We start from the raw sequence: 22,090 nt of genomic DNA, 5'->3' as shown, positions 1-22,090 counted from the left end.
CTTAGGGACTGATGACCATAGCAGTTAAGTCCCATAAGATTTCACACACATTTGACCTTTTGTGATCATCATCCCACTCTTACTTATACTAAATTTCATCCCATATTCTTGTACTATTCGTTCCCATACGTCCAACTGCTCTTGTACTTCCTCCTCCTTATTCCCCCAAATCATCAGATCATCTGCAAACACCATAGCTTTCATCTTTCCTTCACCAATTACCCTTGAGCTACTGTACTCATTACATCATCCATCACTAAAATGAAGAGTAACGGTGAAAGTGCACTTCCCTGCCTCAAGTCATTCTTCTGCTCAATCCAAGCTGATCTCTCTCCTCCCACTTTCACACAGCCCACACTTCCATGGTACATTTCCCTTATCCTCCAAATAATCTGTTTTGCTACTCCTCTGTTCTCCAGGGCTTTCCACACTTTGCTTCTTCGTACACTGTCATACACTTTTTCAGTGTCCAGGAAGGTAATCAGTAGATCTATGCCATATTCATAATGCTGTTCCTGCAGTAGTCTTACAGCAAAAATTAGATCCACCTTGGACCTTCCTGTTCTGAAGCCAGGTCGCTCTTCTCTCATCTCTCCTTCTAATTTAGCCCGAATTCGTGCTTCCAAATTGTTTTCAAAAATCTTTACACAATGACTCATCAGTGTTATCCCTGATAGTTCTTACACTCTTTTCCATTTCCTTTCTTAAAGATTGGGACAATTATTCCCTTCTTCCATTCTTCTGGGATCATCTTCTGTCTCCACACAATTTTCATTACTCGTATAGCCATTGTATCCCCACCTCTCCTGCTGCTCTCACCATATCTACACTTAGCTCATCCAGACCTGGTGACTTCCTTCCCAACGCCTCTTCCACTTCTCCCCATGTGAGGTCTTTTCTATTTGCTGTTGTTCCTCTTTTCTCCTCCTCAGCTTGTTCCTCCTCATCCAGGTCTCCATTCGGGTTCAGGAGTTCTTCAAAATATTCCTACCACCTATTCTTGAGTTCCTCCTTATTCTCTACGTCTTGACCACTTTTGTTCACCATTCTGGCATAATGTGTCGTACCGTTCTTCCTCTTACTTTTAATCATCCCATATAATACCCTTTTTGAACCTTCACTATCCTCCTCCATCACTCTGGTCCACTGTTCCATCCACTTTCTTCTCCCCTCCGTCACCACCTTTTTTGCTTCTTTCTTTCTTGCTTCATACTCTTCTCTTGTCCTTCTGGAACCATACTCTAAAGGCTCTATTCTTCTTATGTACTGTGTCCTTCGTTTTATCATTCCACCAGGGTGTTTCTTTCCATTTCTTTTTGTTGCTTGTCCTCCCACATATTGCTTCCGCCGCACTTTCATCTCTTCAACCAAGAACTGAAAATCTTTGCAAAAATATGCAAGCCCATCCACCACATTGATTTATTTGTTGTTTTTTTATATTATTATTATCGAATGTGTGTGCAGATTGTATACGTTTATAATAAAATATTTAAATTACAAAGTTTATGAACTTTTTTGTTTTGCTCTTATTACCCCTATCCGCGCGGATAGTTGCGACAGGCCGTAGATCGGTCGCCCAATATGGCCCATTCGGAGGACTTTGTGTGACCTGTCTTCTGTTTCAGACTGCTTGCAGCCTCACCGATCAATCAGCAGTCGTCATTTTTCTTCTATTCGTTGTGACGTGTTCCGACAAACTAAATGATTTTCACAATATTTGCTACAAATAAGCGCCGCATTCGAAACTGGCCACTCTGTAATAAGCAGAGCCCGAATTTGCATGCAAACGGATGTACTGACCATTTTGGGGAATAAATGCATACATGGAAGAATTTTTATTTAATATCTTTTGTTTATAAATTTATAAGGGATACAAATAATTTCCCTGGCTTTAAATGAGATGTTGGAGTAACTTGCACAGACATAATAAGTGCTCTCTTTTCTCATGTAAATTTTGACGAGATTGAAGATTATGTAAAATTTATGGTCATTTGGTTGAACTAGTTATTATTTTAGAATTGAAAAATTGTGGCAAGTTTTGGAGGGCTTTGTTTCATAGAATTGTTTGTAAAATACAACACAATAGGCCTAAACCATTTTCTTCACTTGTCTGTATTAAGATGTTAGCCGATAAAGCAAAAGTGTTTCCTCGTCACTCACAAAGGAAAGTGGCCGAGGGAAGTACACTACGCACAAATTTAGTTGTTCTTCCAGTGGCATGTCATATCAAGTCAGAACATTTCGTATCGATAAACCTTTGTTTCCCAGTGGCACCCTCGTCAAAATGACTGTCGTGGCACAAAAGGTGCAAGGGACTTGGTGCTGTGGTGTACTGTCTGGTGTTGACAATTTGAATAGTAAGATTAATTACTAGTGGTAGTAATTGTATGTATATAAAATTGTCTGACACGACCAAAAAAGCTCAATACGCCTTGAAATGTCGTTTTTTATTGCTAATTGCTTAGTGCTGCAACACCTTTAAAATAGTTTCATTATCCTTGATAACTGTGAGTAAGGCATTTGAAGATGAGCGTCTATCTGTGATACCACTACAGGTCTTTGGTACGATGCGCGTGAGCTCGCCGGTTGGCAGCTCCGAACCGGAGACAGAAAAAACATTCCCCTTCTCACGTTACCCTTCGCCGCAGCGACATCCGTACTCCTCGCTCTCCTCTACCTGCACACCCCTGAGATAAAACACTAACTTTAAATGTTTGTATTGTAAAAGATACTCCACCGCTCATAATCCCATGAACGCGTGTACATCAGTATAAATACACTCCTGGAAATGGAAAAAGAAGACATTGACACCGGTGTGTCAGACCCACCATACTTGCTCCGGACACTGCGAGAGGGCTGTACAAGCAATGATCACACGCACGGCACAGCGGACACACCAGGAACCGCGGTGTTGGTCGTCGAATGGCGCTAGCTGCGCAGCATTTGTGCACCGCCGCCGTCAGTGTCAGCCAGTTTGCCGTGGCATACGGAGCTCCATCGCAGTCTTTAACACTGGTAGCATGCCGCGACAGCGTGGACGTGAACCGTATGTGCAGTTGACGGACTTTGAGCGAGGGCGTATAGTGGGCATGCGGGAGGCCGGGTGGACGTACCGCCGAATTGCTCAACACGTGGGGCGTGAGGTCTCCACAGTACATCGATGTTGTCGCCAGTGGTCGGCGGAAGGTGCACGTGCCCGTCGACCTGGGACCGGACCGCAGCGACGCACGGATGCACGCCAAGACCGTAGGATCCTACGCAGTGCCGTAGGGGACCGCACCGCCACTTCCCAGCAAATTAGATACACTGTTGCTCCTGGGGTATCGGCGAGGACCATTCGCAACCGTCTCCATGAAGCTGGGCTACGGTCCCGCACACCGTTAGGCCGTCTTCCGCTCACGCCCCAACATCGTGCAGCTCGCCTCCAGTGGTGTCGCGACAGGCGTGAATGGAGGGACGAATGGAGACGTGTCGTCTTCAGCGATGAGGGTCGCTTCTGCCTTGGTGCCAATGATGGTCGTATGCGTGTTTGGCGCCGTGCAGGTGAGCGCCACAATCAGGACTGCATACGACCGAGGCACACAGGGCCAACACCCGGCATCATGGTGTGGGGAGCGATCTCCTATACTGGCCGTACACCACTGGTGATCGTCGAGGGGACACTGAATAGTGCACGGTACATCCAAACCGTCATCGAACCCATCGTTCTACCATTCCTAGACCGGCAAGGGAACTTGCTGTTCCAACAGGACAATGCACGTCCGCATGTATCCCGTGCTACCCAACGTGCTCTAGAAGGTGTAAGTCAACTACCCTGGCCAGCAAGATCTCCGGATCTGTCCCCCATTGAGCATGTTTGGGACTGGATGAAGCGTCGTCTCACGCGGTCTGCACGTCCAGCACGAACGCTGATCCAACTGAGGCGCCAGGTGGAAATGGCATGGCAAGCCGTTCCACAGGACTACATCCAGCATCTCTACGATCGTCTCCATGGGAGAATAGCAGCCTGCATTGCTGCGAAAGGTGGCTATACACTGTACTAGTGCCGACATTGTGCATGCTCTGTTGCCTGTGTCTATGTGCCTGTGGTTCTGTCAGTGTGATCATGTGATGTATCTGACCCCAGGAATGTGTCAATAAAGTTTCCCCTTCCTGGGACAATGAATTCACGGTGTTCTTATTTCAATTTCCAGGAGTGTATATGTAGAACTGAGATGCGTACTCATCGCACTTGTCAGTATTGCAAGATGAAACCTCGTCCTAAAATAAACTGAAGAAACAATTTTTGAGAACGTAGATTTTTGTGGTTGCTGTTCGTGCAATTTTAGTTAGAGACTTACCTCAAAGGCGTGCGTGATGCAGAGGGGCGTTGTTTACCGCCGTGTTCGTGAGAGGGGGAATGTTGACTTGCCTCCACATAGGAGCTGTCAAGCCACAGGTGCCTGCACTTCCTACGAAACAGAACCAGTGCCCATCGGCCAACTTTTTGGATAAAATCATGTGGTTCAAATGGCTCTGAGCACTATGGGACTTAAACATCTGAGGTTTCTCTTCATCAGTCCCCTAGAACTTAGAACTACTTAAAACCTAACTATCCTAAGGACATCACACACATCCATGCACGAGGCAGGATTCGAACCTGCGACCGTAGCGGTCGCGCGGTTCCAGACTGAAGCGCCTAGAACCGCTAGCCCACAGCGGCCGGCTGAAAGCATGTGCCAAAGCGAAGTAAATATAAATATACAACTGAATTTTGAAACTGCGTATTTTTATTGTTTTTCGCTTCATTCTGCAGTTGTGGCAGTTCATGAATGCGCGCTCGTTTAAGATAAGTTAGTGCATGGAAATTGGTGCTCTGACAATGAGTCTTGATGAATTTATGTTGCTTCCGTGCACAGTATTTACAACGTAGTTGCTGATTAGTACAAGGCACATGCTCCACCTTTATGTTGGCAGTGTCGAGAGAGTAATTAATACATACGCATTTATTCTTTCACGACCCCCTCTACTCACCAAGTCATTATTACTTTCTCTTTTAACCCCCCCCCCCCCGAAATTGAGCTAATCGGTCGCATTTTCAGGTGCTTGCTGTAGGTAATACTGCACAGTATTATTATTGTGAAGGGAGCCGCGAAGTTCCCATTTTCGACAGTTGAGGCGCGCGACAAACAAAAGTTTGGAACCCATGCTTTGGACAAACACAACATCCATGCCTCATCGGGGTTCGAACCTGGACCCGTCTCGGGCGAATGAGCAGAAACCAGTCACTTTGACCAATGCGCGACCGGGCCGGCTAATAAAAGTTGTAGAACTGTCAATCGAAAATTCAAGCAAGGCGTCGTTTATTTATTTAACTGCAGGAAAGAGGATGCTGAATATCGTGAAATTTGTTTCTGATTCTAAAAATATTTCAGTGACAACAGAAACAAAATAACACAACCCAGTTTGATGCCCTCATAGTTATAGCATAATTTCGAAATTCAAGGAAAAATTCATTCGCAACAGAAAATAGTTCCACACCTTTATTAGACCATTTTCTCGCAATTAAACAAAATAAATAATTCTTCCTATTATGATTATGAAATTTCAAGAACTGAAGATAAAAATTAAGGACATTTGTTGTTCTCAATCAGTTTTAAAGAAAATGAGTATAAAGAATGAAATTGAGAACTGTTCTCAAAAATTTCGGTGTACGGCTTTATGACAAAATTATCTATAATGAAGTGCTAATTGAAAGAAGTCGTGTAAATATTCAGTCAGATCGTGATGAGATTTCAAAGTGGCGAAAATATTAGCAACTTGCTTTAAACGTTCAGAAATGTAAAATTGTACACTTCACAAAACGAAAAAACTAGTACTATCATATGACTGATATAGTGAGTCACTGTTGGAACCGGCCAGCTCATACAAATACCTGGGTGTTAACACTTTGTATGGATATGAAACGGAATGATCACATAGGCTAAGTCGTGGGGAAAGAAGGTGTCAGACTTCGGTTTATTGGCAGAATACTGGGGAACTGCAATCAGTCTACAAAGGAGATTGCTTACAAACAACTCGTGCGACCGTTTCTAGATTATTGCTTAAGTGTGAGGGACCTATACCAAACAGGACTTACAGGGCATATTGAACGTATACAGAGAAGGACAGTATGAATCGTGACAGGTTACCTTGATCAGTGGCGAGTGTCACAGAGATACTGAAGGAACTGAACTGGAAGACACGTGAAGATAGACGTAAACTGTCCCGAGAAAGTCTGTTAACAAAGTTTCAAGAACCGGCTTTAAATGTGACGGAATGTACTGCCGCCGATAATGGGGAAGTGACGGAATGTACTGCAATCGCCTACGTGTCGCTCCCGTAGGATAAGATTAGAATACTACTGAACGCAGATAGGCATTATAGGTGTAGATGTAGAACTTTAGAACATGATCTAGTTTACATTGTAACGTGAACTATAATAATTGATAATCATTTTCAAGAATGTTTGTAGAAGTCAGCCCCAGCTGCTGTTAGTTCTGCTTGTCGGTACTTCATGCGATAAAACCTGGTTTACTTAATTTTCCAACTAACAGGAAACAAGACTAATAACACGCTGGTCATTTGGCCAGTTTCAGAGTATATAAAGCGTAAATTTTATGGTTCTTCCTTGCTATGTGAATGGAGCTGAGTCAACTGTTCAACCTTGAGTAATGTTTGTATGTTAGGTTACAGGTAGAAAATTAAGGCATAGCGTTTATTGGTGCTTAAATCAGTGAACTAAACTTTTATTAGACGTCACGTTCATATATTATGTGGAAGTAAAATGTTGCTGTTGTAGTCCAAAGCTCTCCAAGTTAGTGTATTCAGTGCAAGCATCTTCATAGCAGTATAACCAACTAAAATATTAGATTTGTAAAAAAGGGAGTAAATATCGTTGAAATCAGTTCGTCCTTGCTATGGACCCAGCGTGAGCTTAAACCGGCCTGAAAGCAATCAGTACAGTAGTCGATTGTCTAAGAGGAGCAGCCGCCTACAGACCAGCGTGTGAGAGGCAGAGGCTCGCTCTTGAATGGAGCGTCGCGTCTGTGATAAGCTGTGAGAAGGGGACTGTTGCGTCTGTGGCCGAGACCTTTGTGTGAGGTGGCGGCTCAAGGTCAAAGCCGACGCCCTCTACTGCCGCCGATAATGGGAAGTGACGCACCCGCTCTGTCGTGGCTTCAACGACTTTCAATTTAAACTCGTTGGTCGGTAGGCATCCACCAACTACTTTATTTATTTATTTATTTATTGTTCCGTGGGACCAAATTAAGGAGAAGTCACCAAGGTCATGGAACGAGTCAATACATGAAATTATAACACCATATTAGAAACAGATAAAATGAAATATAAAAAAAACATATTCAGGTGACAAGTCGTAAATTTAAATAAAGAAAATCAACACTGTAAAACTGGAATTTGCTTAATTTTTTAGCTCTTCCAGGAGCTCCTCGACAGAATAGAAGGAGTGAGCCATGAGGAAACTCTTCAGTTTAGACTTAAAAGAGTTTGGGCTACTACTAAGATTTTTGAGTTCTCGTGGTAGCTTATTGAAACTGGATGCAGCAGAATGCTGCACTCCTTTCTGCACAAGAGTCAAGGAAGTGCATTCCACATGCAGATTAGATTTCTGCCTAGTATTAGCCGAGTGAAAGCTGCTAACTCTTGGGAATAGGCTAATATTGCTAACAACAAACGACATTAAAGAAAATATATACTGTGAGGGCAATGTCAGAATTCCCAGACTATTGAATAGGGGTCGACAAGAGGTTCTCGAACTTACACCACATATATCTCGAACAGCCCGTTTTTGAGCCATAAATACCCGTTTTGAATCAGAAGAATTACCCCAAAAAATAATACCATACGACATAAGCATATGAAAATATGCGAAGTAGACTACTTTTCGTCTTGAAGTGTCACTTATTTCAGATACTGTTCTAATGGTAAATAAAGCAGCATTTAGTTTCTGAACAAGATCCTGAACATGGGCTTTCCACAACAGCTTACTATCTATCCGAACGCCTAGGAACTTGAACTGTTCCGTCTCGCTTATAATATGCCCATTCTGTCTGATAAAAATATCGGTTCTTGTTGAATTGTGAGTTAGAAACTGTAAAAACTGAGTCTTACTGTGATTTAGCATCAAATTATTCTCCACAAGCCACGAACTTATTTCATGAATTACATTATTTGATACTGTTTCAATATTACACACAAGATCCTTCACTATCAAGCTGGTGTCATCAGCAAACTGAAATATTTTTGAATCACCTGTAATACTAGAAGGCATATCATTTACATAAATAAGAAACAGCAGTGGCCCCAGCACCGATCCTTGGGGAACGCCCCACTTAACAGTGCTCCATTGGGACTGAACATCACTACCACTCTCAATATTGCGTAGAATTACCTTGTGCTTTCTGTTCTTAAAGTAAGAGGCGAACCAATTGTAAGCTACTCCCCTTACTCCATAATGGTCCAACTTCTGCAGTAACATTTTGTGGTCAACACAGCCAAAAGCCTTCGTTAAATCAAAGAAAACACCTAGTGTTCGCAACCTTTTATTTAATCCGTCCAAAACCTCACAGAGAAAAGAGAATATAGCATTTTCAGTTTTTAAACCATTTCTAAAACCAAACTGAACACTTGACAGCAAATTATGTGAATTTAAATGCCCCAGTAACCTTGTATATACAACCTTCTCGATAACTTTAGCAAACACCGATGGCATAGAAATAGGTCTATAATGGTCAACATTATCCCTGTCTCCCTTTTTATAAAGTGGCTTCACTACCGAGTACTTTAATCGGTCAGGAAACCGACCACTCCTAAAGGAAAAGTTACAGATATGGCTAAGTACTGGGCTAACATACATAGAACAATACTTCAGTATTCTGCTAGATACCCCGTCATATCCATGAGAGTTCTTGGTCTTTAGTGATTTAATTATTAACTCAATCTCCCTCTTGTCAGTATCATGGAGGAGCATTTCAGGTAAGAGTCTCGGAACACTTTTTTCTAAGAGCGCTATATGATTCTCTGTTGGGACTAAGTTTCTATTTAGTTCACCTGCTATATTCAGAAAGTGATTATTAAATACTGTACATATATGCGACTTATCAGTAACACGGACATTCCCACTACGCACTGATACTATATCCTCGGCCTGTCTCTGCAGACCAGCCACTTCCTTTACGACTGACCATACGGTTTTAATTTTACGTATATACTTTGCAAGCGACCGTAAAACCGGTCCACCCGCTACGGTTTGTCTACGAATGTGATATAAATGCAGACAAATCGTAGCTCCTGCACCGCAAACCTGGCGCGCAGTTTGACTCGCGTGTTTGCCCAAACTGCTGTTTCCCGTTATGCAAACACAGTGAAAAATGGCGATATGCTTCACTATCCTAGACCGGAGTCCGTTGCTGAATTTATTGATGTATACTACTGAAGCTACACGTGTTATGCAAAAAAGAGGACAAGTAATAGGCGTGAAAGACAGCTACTTATAATTCTTTAATAGAGAAAATGAGAGCGCTAGATCATCCGCCAGTCAAGGAGGCGATAATAATAAAATTATTGCGGTTTGCCTGCCGCAGAACAATAAAATCTATTCCATCTGGTCAACAAACAACGTAACTCTTAGTATACGAGTACGTATAAAAATCCGGACAAGTGCGAGTATCACTCCCGCACCGAGAATTCTATATGAACTTGTTTATGTAGGCGTATATGGATAGTTCATCCATCCGGGGAATCAAGAATTTCGATGATTTTTGCGTGTTATCGATATCGATACTAGCAAGATATCGGTTCTAGGAATTCGAAGGCGTTGGAGAATCACAAAAAATTATTTTTTTCGCATGATACAGTTACTAATTAACAATTTTCGGATTTTTTCCTTTGCTTGTAATGTGAAACCTTGCTTCTTGCCAAATTTCATGATTCTAGGCCAAGGGGAAGTATCTTAGAGGTGCTGATGAGTGAGTTTGCGACTGTCAAAACATGTGACATAAATGGCCGTACCTTTTGATTGCATTGACTTAGAAGTTTAATTTTTTTTACACCGCCAAGGGACCATAGACCTAATTATGGAACATAAATTTTAAACTGATGAGTCTACCCATTCCTGAAAAAAAAAAAGAAATATCTCTTAACCCTAGCATGGTATCGAGTCTGGAAAAATGTATTATATGTCTGGGATCTTTATTGACCCCAAACTGATTCTGGCAATTTTATGGTCATAAAATGTCAAATATTTTCACAGAAATAATTATGATTTATCGAGAGATCCATACGCAATGATCAAATTACAACTCCATAGTGCTTGCTAGAATTAAGTTACATGTAAGCTGTGTTTGAAATATGAAAAAATATAATTCTTTAGTTTTTTTAGTCCCAAATATTATTTTAGCACAAAATATTCATATACCACATACTACGTAACAATACTGTAATTAATTAATATGATGTGTAATATCACTTTCAAGTAATTATGCTAAAAATAAACTTTTACTCACACTCTGCATGTTCTTAACAGACAAACGTGTGACGTTTATCACATTGTTTATTCACTTTCCTGTCCTTTTACCTTGGGCAGGCATCACACCCTTTTCGTTTCAGCTTTGGGACATACACATCCTTGTTATCATGCTTCTTGTCCTTTATAAGATCCTTGAAACCTAAAGAAGTTATTGCTGAGCGAATGCGTTGTATTGTGCTCTTGGGGGACAGAATTCATCTTTCAATGTGAGTCTGACTAGTTCTTTTCACAGTTCTGAGAGCAATTCTCTTGTCGCATTTTTACTTCTCATGTCACGCAAAAGCTTACAGTACAGAATGAAAGCACAGAGACATGCTAAATAAGTATATCAAAAATGCAGTAAGTGGCCATCTTCCTCTTCAACGTTTCTGTGAATATGTCTAGCCGTCATATCAACTGCATCAACTCCTAACTTTGTTGAGTTGTAGAACATTATTATTTCAGTTCTTTTGTGTTCTTGCTCAATTATATCAAATGTCTGGTGTAAAGAAGACAACAAAATAACTGATTTGTTTTGAGTAGGGACAAAACAAACTAAAACAGTAGTCTGTGTGTGCCCAAAAGTGGCCAATAATGGAGTCCTTAGTTCAGATGGTGTGGTTATCACAGAAGATTAATTGAGAGATAACACACTTTGATTTGAAATACACGTTGATCACTCGAACACAACAAATATAGCAGTTGAACATATTACTCCCCGGTAGTGCAGAGCACGGCGGAGGGAAGCCTCACAAGGTGAAGTCGTAGTCTTGGTGCCAATGAGGCAGTTGTAGGCGGCGGCCAGTACGGGAAATGGGGGCGGCAGTGTCGGCGGTTCTGCAGCCCGTTGGTTCCAACGGCTGCACGGCAACCACGGGCGGCGACGAGTCAGCCGAAGGCAGGACTACTGCGTCGGGAGGAAGGTCGTCGTTGAGGCACGACGCCGGTTTAAGTCTATTAACTGACTGCCTGCGGTCGTCCGTGGAGGTGGATGTCGAACGTGTTGGTAGCGCTCGACCAGGGCGGGGAGATCCTCAGACGCAGCGGAAGGTGAATTCTCGACGGGGAGAAGGAGAGGCTGGCCATACAGAACCTTGACGTGCAAGGCATTAAGATCTTCTGTATGAGCCGAGCGAATACTCGGCAGGATCCACGGGAGAGCCTTTGACCAGAGGACTCCGTGGCACATTAGGGTGGCCTTGAGTGTGCAGTGCCACCTCTCTATGGGGCCGTTTGACTGCGGGTGGTATGCTGTGGTATGAAACTTGGTGACACCGTACAGTTAGCAGAGTCGTGCGAAGACCACGGACCTAAATCAACATACTGGTTGGTCGTGAAAGGTAGAGGACAGCTGAAGCGAGCAACCCACGCTGAGATGAAGGAATTGGCATCAGTAAGGGGGACCGCCTCGACCCAGCGGGCCACACAGTCGATGACCGATAAGATATATCTGTAGCCCTTGGACGGGGAAAGGGGACCAATGACATCGATATGGATGTGCCGGAAACACCCCTTCAAAATGTCAAACTTGCCCAGAGGTGGTTATGTATGCCTGCCAACCTTGCTGCGCTGGCATGGAACACACACACAGCTCCAAGTGCGACAGTTGTGCTTCATGCCAGGCCAGACAAATCGCTCCGTAACCAGCCACATCATGGCCCGCATCCCAGGGTGAGCTAAGCCATGCAAGGTGGTATAGACACTATGGCGAAGGGCAGTGGGGACAAGGGGACGAAGTGGGCCCGTAGAGGTGTCACAAAGGACAGGTATTGCCGAACCAGGTAGTATATGGGGCTGAACAGAGAGTGATGAGCCGTTGTCTGATTTTATTCGCTGTATATCATCGTCTTCGGCTTGAACTCGAGAGAACTCCTCCAGATTCAGTGGTGCAGCTAGCACGCAGGATGCAGGAAAGGTAGTCTGCCACAACATTCTCCACGCTACGGATATAGCATGTGTCCAAAGAGTGCTGACAGATGTAGTACATGTGGCAGTAATGCCTGGGCTGAAGGTCTTTAGCCGGGTTACGATTAGCGTCCATGAGCGGCTTGTGATTGGTATAGATTGTGAAGGGTCATCCCTCGAGGGCACTATGAAAACTTTTAATCGCCTTGTACACAGCGAGTAGCTCACGGTCAAATTCCGACCACTTGCACTGGCTCTTAGTCAGTTCCTTGGAAAAGAAGCAGAGGGGTTGGATGGAGTCGGTGGTGTGCTGCTGTAAAACGACGCCCACAGCTGAGTCACTGGCATCAGTTGTGATTAGAGATGGGCAAAACTGTTCTTTTCAGAGATTGGATCAGAACTGTTCACTCCCTGAAATGAATTAGCTCTTTTTCATGACTCACCACTCATTTACAATAGAAAATAAATGGAAGACACATTGCCCTTTAAACTTGGTTTATTCCAGTACTATACCTGTATTTTGATCTTATTTGATCCTACTTTGAAGTAACACAGATAATGAGTAAGAATTTTGTATTGTTTATTGAAATTTCCACGATATGACAGTTTTTGATTATTGATTTATTTTGCACTATCGTGGTTTTTTGGGTGATCGGAAAATGTTGTAACTTGAGTTTTACATTAACAATATATTTGGCTATAATGTATTAAAATTTCATTAACCTCATACAAATACATCGCAAGCCATATATTTTTAAAGTGAACGTTTCCTTTCGAAGACGCCTAAAATCGCAATATCCGTACCAGAATAAGAAAAAAATATATAAATTTGACTGTAAAACGAAAGTGCTGCATATAGCCTTACGCAGAATAAAACAAGGAAAATATTGGTGTATCACATTTTGCGATACATTTATCGGTTCGCTCGTAATTAAAGTGTAAATTCGAGTGTCCATAATAAAAATCCTATAGTAAGAGGAGTCATCAGGAACCTAATCTAATCAGTTTAAACAAATAAAAATAAAATAAAAACAATTGCTGTATACATAACATAATAATGTACTATACATAGCGGTATTACTACGAAGAACAATATCCAGTGGGGACGAACTCCGATGCAGAGGCGCTGAGTCGAGCAGGTCGAGCCGCGAGCTGTATTACTGCATGAGCTGAGACCGCAGAGACCAGAGTGACACCTGAGTCACTTTGCTCGACGCTCTGGCTAGAGTCGAGACAGTGGGGTGAGCGTTGAGCGGGCGAGTTCCGAGGGTGGGGGGGAGCGGTGAACTCACCCGCTCCGAGACAAATCGTCCGTTCCCTTGCGAGCAGGTTTTTGCAAGTAGTTCCTATGTTATCCGCTAGGTGGCTCTCTGTCCTGTTGCTCGCATCAACTGCCCAGAGGGCAGGACGTGCGACTGAAACGATCGCCGACAGAGTGCACACGGCAGACGACGCACAGAGACGGCACGGCATATGTGAAACACAAAATCCAATGGGGCACTGCACAATGCAGGCAGCCAAGGTAGAAGCAGGGCGGAGGCCGGCGCTGGCTGTGTTGTGTGGCGTGCACTGTGCTCTGACCAGCAGAGGCGCTGGTGATATGCTCCGTCTCTCTCTCTCTCTCTCTCTCTCTCTCTCTCTCTCTCTGCCGTGGGAAACGTTTGGAGCTACCGTTCTTTTTTTCTGAATCACTGATTGTTCACTCCTTTGAAAGATTGAACTCTATGAATTAGTTCAAGAGCGTATCCCCCATCTCTAGTTGTGATCGAGACACGGGCCTCAGGATCAGGGTGGGCGAGTGCAACGGCTTTGGCAAGGGCAGTTTTAAGGTTACCAAAAGCATCGAGCATAGGTTGGGTCCACTTCAAATTCCGTTTTACAGTGGTGTTCTTGTCGGAGACAGTGTCGGTGAGGGCCATTTGGGTGGAGGCAGCTTGAGGAATATGGCGGCAGTAAAAGTTTGCCATCCCAGAAAACGAAGGAGCTGAGCATAATCTTCGGGAAGAGGAAGTTTAAGTATGATTTCGACACGAGAACTTGTCGGTCAGAGGCTGTCGGCAAAAACGGAATGGCCAAGGAAGGTAACGGATGTGGAATATAGTTGAGCTTTATCATGGTTGATCAGCAACACAATTGCAGCGAGGGCCAAACAGACTGAATCGAGGTGAACTTGATGCTCCTCAACGGAGGAAGAAAAGATAAGTATATCGTCTAAGTAAGCATAAGCAAAAGACAGAGGGAGCATAATGGAATCAATGAACTGTTGCCATGTCTACACAGCACTTTTCAATCTATAAGGCATGTAACAGTATTCAAATAGGCCAAAGGGTGTGATGATGGACATCTTCAGAATGTCTGATGGATGCATAGGAATCTGGTGATATGCTTTGGAAAATCTAATACGGAAAAAAAGGTATAACCATGTAACAACTGTGTGGAATCTTGGATATGTGGTATGGGGTAGTTATTGATAATGGTGTGGGCATTAAGGGACCTGTAGTCCCCGCACATGCGTAAGATGCCGTCCTTTTTGGGAATAAGTTGAATAGGGGAAGACCAGTTGCTATCAGAGGGGCAGAGAACGCCCGAAACCAACATATTCTGAACGATCTCCTTGGCGCACGGAAGTTTGGAAGCGTCAAGGCGCCTGGCCTTATAAGAAACAGGTGGGCCATTGGTGGTGCGAATCTCATGGCAAGAGCCATTGGTGATGGCCAATAATCGCATAGGGAAGTCGACATGAGGGGTCAAGAAGGTACCCGGAGGCAATGTCGGTTCACTGACCTTGATGAACCTGGCCAACGTAAGCAGGGCGTCAGCTGCATTCAGTGACTGAAGGCGCGATGCAGTGGTGAAGCGGCGTGAAGATTCAGGAGAGGTGCATGCAGGTGCACCTTGGAAATTCGTCAGCAGCGATGCGAAAAAAACAGCAGGCAGTGGAGTGCTCGATGCTGGGCAGGTTGGTGAGAAGACTCTGTAGGGGTGTCTGCTGGGCTGCGTCGCTGCAGGGCTGCAGATAGGTGATTTATGGTATGCCTTGCGTGTGACAATTCAGCGGAGGCAGAGGCGATGCGGGCGCGTAAGTCCTCATTCTGGGTGCGAAGTTCGTTATTCTGGGAGTGCACGTATTATGACAGATCAGGGAGCCGTGTGGTTATGCTCTCAACTAGGGAAGCACACATAGAAAGCACAGCCAAGGAGGCAGAGAGCAAAGTGGTGCTGAACTCGGGTGTGCACGGAACTGTCGACCCAGATGTGTGGTGGAGTGCGGCGGACTGCAGGTCTGGTGAAAGTTCGTAATGGTGTAGAAAATCCAACCCAATCACAGGTTCATCCACATTGGCAGTGTGGAATGCCCAAGGGAAGGTGTGAACTGGTGAGAGGTGAAACGACATCTTGATGCCACCATGGACCGAAATGGTAGAACAGTTGGGGGTGATCAAGGCGAGGGTAGATGGGGATAGCGCATAGACAGTGAGCTTGGTCGGGATGATGTGAACGTTGGCACCAGTGTCGATGAGAGGGCAGATGCCGGTCGAGATATCTGTGGCATAGAGGCATTGTGTCGCTGAAGTGGGTGGTGCAGTGTAGGAAGATAGGTGCCGTGAAGGTATGTGGCAGGACGTGGCGCCTAACATGCCCACCAGTCTTGTTTGGGTAGGCGCAGGGCACGTGGCAGTTGCGGGCAGTGTCCCCATGAGTAGCTTGGAACCAGCACAGTGGGTAGGCCAGCTGGCAGGCCAGTAAAATGTGGGTGGGGGTTGTGGCTGACTGCGGTGGGGCCAGTAGCCAATTGTGCTACTGATCGGGTGATGTCGGTGGCTGTCGGGAGCCCGCTGGCAGTACCTCCTGTAAGCCACTAGGGGGCAGCTCCTCATGGGCAGCTGAGGTGCCAAGGTGAGTGCACCGGCCTCTGCTGACAGGGCACAGAACTGGAGGCGCAGGTGTGCCAACTGAGGATGGTGGAGATGTTGTTCATGACAGGTCGTGTCAGTGACGAATGATGATGTAAGCCTGATCCACCATGAGTAGTTGAACCTCGAGCGGGTCAGCGACGTGAGACAGTAGATGAAGCTGCAGATCCAACAGCATTTTGACCATCCACAATGTCCAAAGCACATAGATGCTGCCAAAGTTGCGGAGGGATGCGGTCATCAAGATGCTCCTCGTGAGTGATGTGATGGATTGCCTCTGCCAGAGGGTGGAAAAGACCTCGATAAGCAGTGATTTGGCTGGCGAATATTTGTGCGAGGTGGGCGGTGCGAGGAGCAAGTCACTGATGAGGTTGATATGTGCGGGGAGATGATACACCAGGCAGACAAAATGGGTGCTGTCGTTGGAAATGCTGTGGATGTCCAGGAAGTGGTCCACTAAGGCAAACAAAGTTTTTGGGTTGTCTTAGAGAACCTGCCTGGTGTCGCATGTTGAGGCAGCACCGGCAAATGGAGACCAATGCTGGTAGAGCCGGACGCCTCCGATGCTGAAAGTGCGGTACAGTGAATGGTGCATCACCCGATGCCTGGGTGGCATGGTGACTGCTTGCAGCACATGATATGGAACGAGTGGAGGAGGTGATGGGTATATAAGCTGGTAAGGTGTGTCCAATCGGCCAACCTGACAAAGAACGCAGTGCAGGTGTAACGACTGGTGCCATTGCAACAGTGGGTGGGGGGTGGTCATGGTAGAGCCATGGGGCGGTGAACCCAGTAATTGGCACAGGTGGTATGGCCAGAGCCATTACAAAAGCAGGTGGAAGGCGGTTGTGATGAAACCGTGGGGTGATGCTTGTGGAAACTGGCATGGTCGAGGCAACAGATGTCTCTGAAATGGCATGCAGGGAGGGGGGGGGGGGGGGTGGAGGTGCTGCAACTCTATGTAAATGAGAATGTGCTACCCGGTGTATAGCAATGTTCAATTCACAGTTCTGGAAATTTGCTGGCGTGTCAAGCCATTCTGAATGTAACAATGTCTTTAACTGGAAGATCCTCCATGTTGAGGTTAGGTGACAGGCATTGTCCATGTTGTGGCTGTTGCTGTGCTGCCATGCTAGGCAGCGGCCATGTTGCACTAGGTAAGGTTAGGTGGCCCCCGGCATGGGCAGGCGTAAATGACTGTTCATTTTTAACCAAGTTTGGAGGAGGTGCACTCGTCCACTTATGGTCACAATTGGCAGAGTTGATGGAGCCTGTTGCACTTGCACCAAAAATCCCAGGTTGGCTCACAAAGTGAGTGAATGACGAAAACAAGCACAAATAATGCTGAATGAGAGGTCGATGGTGTCGGGGTCACCATTGTGGTTATCACAGAACATTAGTTGAGAGATAACACACTTCAATATGAAATACACAGTTATTGATCTCTCATACATATAACAAATATTGCAGTTGAACATGTTATGTGCTGAAAGTTCACACAAGACACTAGTTAAAGAAGGAAGGTGCTGAAGATAGGGCAGTCTGTGTCAGAGACACCACAATGGGAATGTTTATTTTGCTGTATCCTTTCAGTTGGCCCAATGAGTTCCCACAAGTGTCAATTTGTTAGCAAGACATTCCTGTCTGAAATCAGAACTTGTGAAAGTGTTATTAGTGTCATGTTCCCATCACTTCCCTTAAAGTGATCAACTAAATCATGTAGCACTCATTTCTTCAGCAAATATCCATATATACACTTGTGTATTTGTGAGATAATTGGTCTCATAATATACAGCAGCCCACAGTTTTATCCCCACCTATGAAAGTATACAAGTGCTCATCAACTGTAATATAAGGCCCAGTGACAAAACAAAATCCATGCTTGAATGAACACATCTATAGTTTCCTGAACACCATTATCATCTTCTTCATATTCATTCACATTCACTTCATGACCATCCTTTATATCTTCCTCTATCATATCAATATCAGCATCAATCTGATCCTCATTTTCAAAAATTGATTCATTATCACTATCACTCTTCCATAAATCTGCCAAAGCTTGCTCGAGGCTGTGGCCCCTTTCAAAAGATATATCATCATTCATGATGAGTAAAACACAACACCACATTTCAACAAAACCCAATTCCTAACTGTGAATTTGTCATAATAGTGCACATGTATGTATTTTCTACAATTTATATGCAATAATGGACATATAAATGTTGATTTAGAAGGTGCGTTATTGTGAAGTTTTTATTTTTGTAATAAAGTTGAAATATAACGTTGAAAATTACATGTTGTATACCTTGAGTATTTTCTGACCCCACTGTAGAAATTTTAAGTTATTGTACTAGGAACCATGATATAACTATAAATATTTTACCCATTTGTAATAAAAAGTCCATAAGAAGCGTATCTGGAGGATGAGAAATCTAGATCCACATTTAAACCATATCTTTGCAGTTAAATTAATCTTAGGGCCTAAAAAGATCCCAGATGCCATGTGAAGATCAACTGACAGATGAACAGACAGAGAGTCAGATAAAAAGTGACAATTTTTTTCATTTGCTATAATTACAAATTCACAATTTTCTGATTTTTTGCTTTACTTGTACTGTGAAACCTTACTTATTACCAAATTTCATGATTCAGGGCAAATGGGAAGTACCTTAAAGGTTTTGGTAAGTGAGTTCGCAAGTCTCAAAATATGTGAGATAAATGGCTGTATCGTTAGATTTCATTGACTTAGAAGCTTAATTTTTTTTTCCACTGTCAAGGACTGTAGATGTTAGTATGTGACATAATTTTCAACTTGATATGTCTATCTGTTTCTGAGAAAATGGTTGGACAGATAGACAGACGGACAGCAAAACAGTAAAATAAGGGATCCATTTTTACTGCCTGACACGCAGAACTGTAGAAAGACTAATAACATGAATTTCTATATAAATAAAAAACCTTATAATACAAGACTTAAAGCACAAATGAGACCATAGAGTGTACAGCTACCACAAAACTTTTTAGGTCCCGCATGTGTGCGGGTCCACAATTTAAATGGTAGAAACACATCAGAGTACACAGTGAAACAATTAACACAACATGATATGCACTACAAATATTAACCACAGTGTGTAATAGGTCATGCCCAAGAATATGATACACTATCTGATCAAAAGTATCCAGACACGCAATGTAGTTTTGAACTGACCACCAGAGGTGAATCCCCAATGAGAGACAGGACACTAAGCCACAGAACAGGATAACATCACTATTGAACTGAATGGAAAGGCTATAAATGATGAGTCATGGTTAGCATATATATTTAATAATCATTTCTTAAATATAGTAGAAAGTACAGGGCAAAGAGTTCAAGTGAAAAATCACAACAGTTTGTTGAAAAAGCATCTGTCATATAATTCAGTCATATGAATGTATCATCAACTTCTCCTTCTGAAATGAGGAAAATTATATAGTGTCTCAAAAATAAAAGCTCATCTGGTTTTGGTGGTGTTTCCAACAGAGTACCAAAGATTTGTTCCTGTATAATAACCTCTGTCTGACCTACAATAGGTAATGGGTCAGTAACTCAAGACATTTTTCCAGAGAGACTGAAGTATGTTGTTGTCAATCCCTTCTTTAAGAAACATGATAAGGCAGATGTCAGTAACTACTAACCTGTTTCACTGTTGACATCATTTTCCAAAATATCTGAGTAGATTACATTTTCTAGAATAGTTACTCACCTTAGCAACCATAAACTCCTCAGAAAATCTCAATTTGTATAGCAGAAGGGTTGTTCTACTGAAAATGCCATTAACATGTTCACTCTCAAAATTTTAAAAGCATTAAATAATAAAATAGCACCAGTTGGTATTTTTTGTGACCTGTCTAAGGCAGTTGACTATGTGTATTCTCATAGAAAAGCTGAAGTTTTGTAGGATTGATGGTATAGCCAGCCAATGAATAATGCTATATCTAACTAAAGGAATGCAGAAAGTTGTACTTAGTAATTCAACCAATGTAGTCCAGGGGCATCATTCTGAGTGGGGAGCAATCACATACAGGGTCCACCAAAGGCTCAGTTTTAGTTCCACTGTTGTTCCTCACATATGCAAATGATCTTCCGTCTAATATATAATATACTACTAGCTGAATTAGTTCCATTTGTGGATGACACTAGTATTGTAATCAATCTAAGCATACATACAGAGCCAGAAGAGATGCTAGACAATGGTCTTTAAAGTATCATTGGCTGGGTTTCTGGGAATGGTTTCACCTTCAGTTTTAAAAAGACACAAAATAAATAGGATGGAAACATTAAAATTCTTGGGTACCCATATCAATTAGAATTTAAAAAGGAAAAAAAAAACACATTTAGGATCTCCCAGAACAACTTAGTTCAGCCATATTTTCATTTCAAATCTTGGGGAGATACAAATCAGTAAGTTCAAAATGTTTTGCATATTTTCATTCAGTACTGCAATGTCATATGAATAAAGCTCTGGGGTACCTCATTGTTAAGAAAGAAAGTCTTCATTGGTCCAAAATATGCTACAAGAATAACGTGTGGTGCTCACCCTTGATCATCTTGGAGACATCTATCTGTTCAACGAGTTGAGTATTCTGAGTACTGCTTCACAGTATATTTATTCCCTCTTGAAGTTTGTTATAAATATTCCACTGCAGTTCAAAAGGAGTAATGATGTACATAATTACAACACCAGAAAGAAAAATGACATTTGTTAATCCACATTAAGGCTGTCTTTACACAAAAAGGGCTGCACAATCCAGCAGTTAAATTTTTTGATAACTTACCCAGTGACATAAAATGTCTGACAGACAGCAAAATAAAATTTGAAAACAAAGTGAAAATGTTTCTCCTTGACAACTCCTGTGAAAGATGGGGAGGGGGCAGGAATGGGGGGCAGGATTTACTGACTTATGTCTGTATATTAAAAAATGTTATAAATGTTCAGCATGTAGCCATATTTTCACAGTTAATTTGCGATGTTAACCTAATGACTCATTCCACATCATTATGATTTATCATGAAGATGATCCATGTAATGTGAAACTAACTAACTAAACATCATCTCTTAAATTTTCTTTGGTGGTCAGAAAACAGATTGAGCACCATATCTGCCCAGGTCTTTGCCTTTTTTTTAATGTATTGTAGCTCCAGAGAATGAAAGGAATGATATGGATTGATTATCCGCTGATTGGGTGTCCCTGTATTTTTGTTTCTTTAGAGAAGGCTAAAGTGGTATATGAATCATTATAGCCATTATTCTGGAATATGTTTCTTAGGTATGTGCACATTGAGATATAGGGCAGTAAGTGTTGGTTTCCATTAAACAGAGTACTCTAGTTGCCCATCTGATCTTTGTTAAAGTACGATGTGTAAAAATGGTAACTTTCCCCCTCTCTCCATCTCATCAGTGAACTTGATATATCGTGCATACTAGTCATATGATAAATGGACAGGTGAAGAGCTTTGATTCTATGTGGCCAGATCATAAAGACGTCATCAACATAGTAAAAAAAGCAAGGTGGATGAAGAGAGCTGATTTTAATGCCATGTTCTTTGAAATGGTCCAGCACTGGTCAGTTTCTTTATGGAGCATTTTGAAGAACATCCATTAAATAGATCAACATAAAATCACAGCTGTGATGAAGGAAACAGTGTAATTTCCCATTAACTATGTGACACTATATGATTTGC

At 42.9% G+C, this 22,090-nt stretch overlaps 1 protein-coding gene across 1 annotated transcript in view; it reads left to right on the top strand.

Moving 5' to 3' along the window:
* Positions 1–22,090, top strand: part of LOC126191347 (lipid storage droplets surface-binding protein 1) — a 188,067-nt gene that overhangs the window by 56,310 nt on the left and 109,667 nt on the right. The window lies entirely within an intron of this gene.

Source organism: Schistocerca cancellata, chromosome 1 (assembly GCF_023864275.1).
Source record: "Schistocerca cancellata isolate TAMUIC-IGC-003103 chromosome 1, iqSchCanc2.1, whole genome shotgun sequence".
Classification (NCBI taxonomy): domain Eukaryota; kingdom Metazoa; phylum Arthropoda; class Insecta; order Orthoptera; family Acrididae; genus Schistocerca; species Schistocerca cancellata.
Note: the sequence above shows the minus strand (reverse complement) of the source record. Positions and strands in the feature narration are given on the sequence as shown.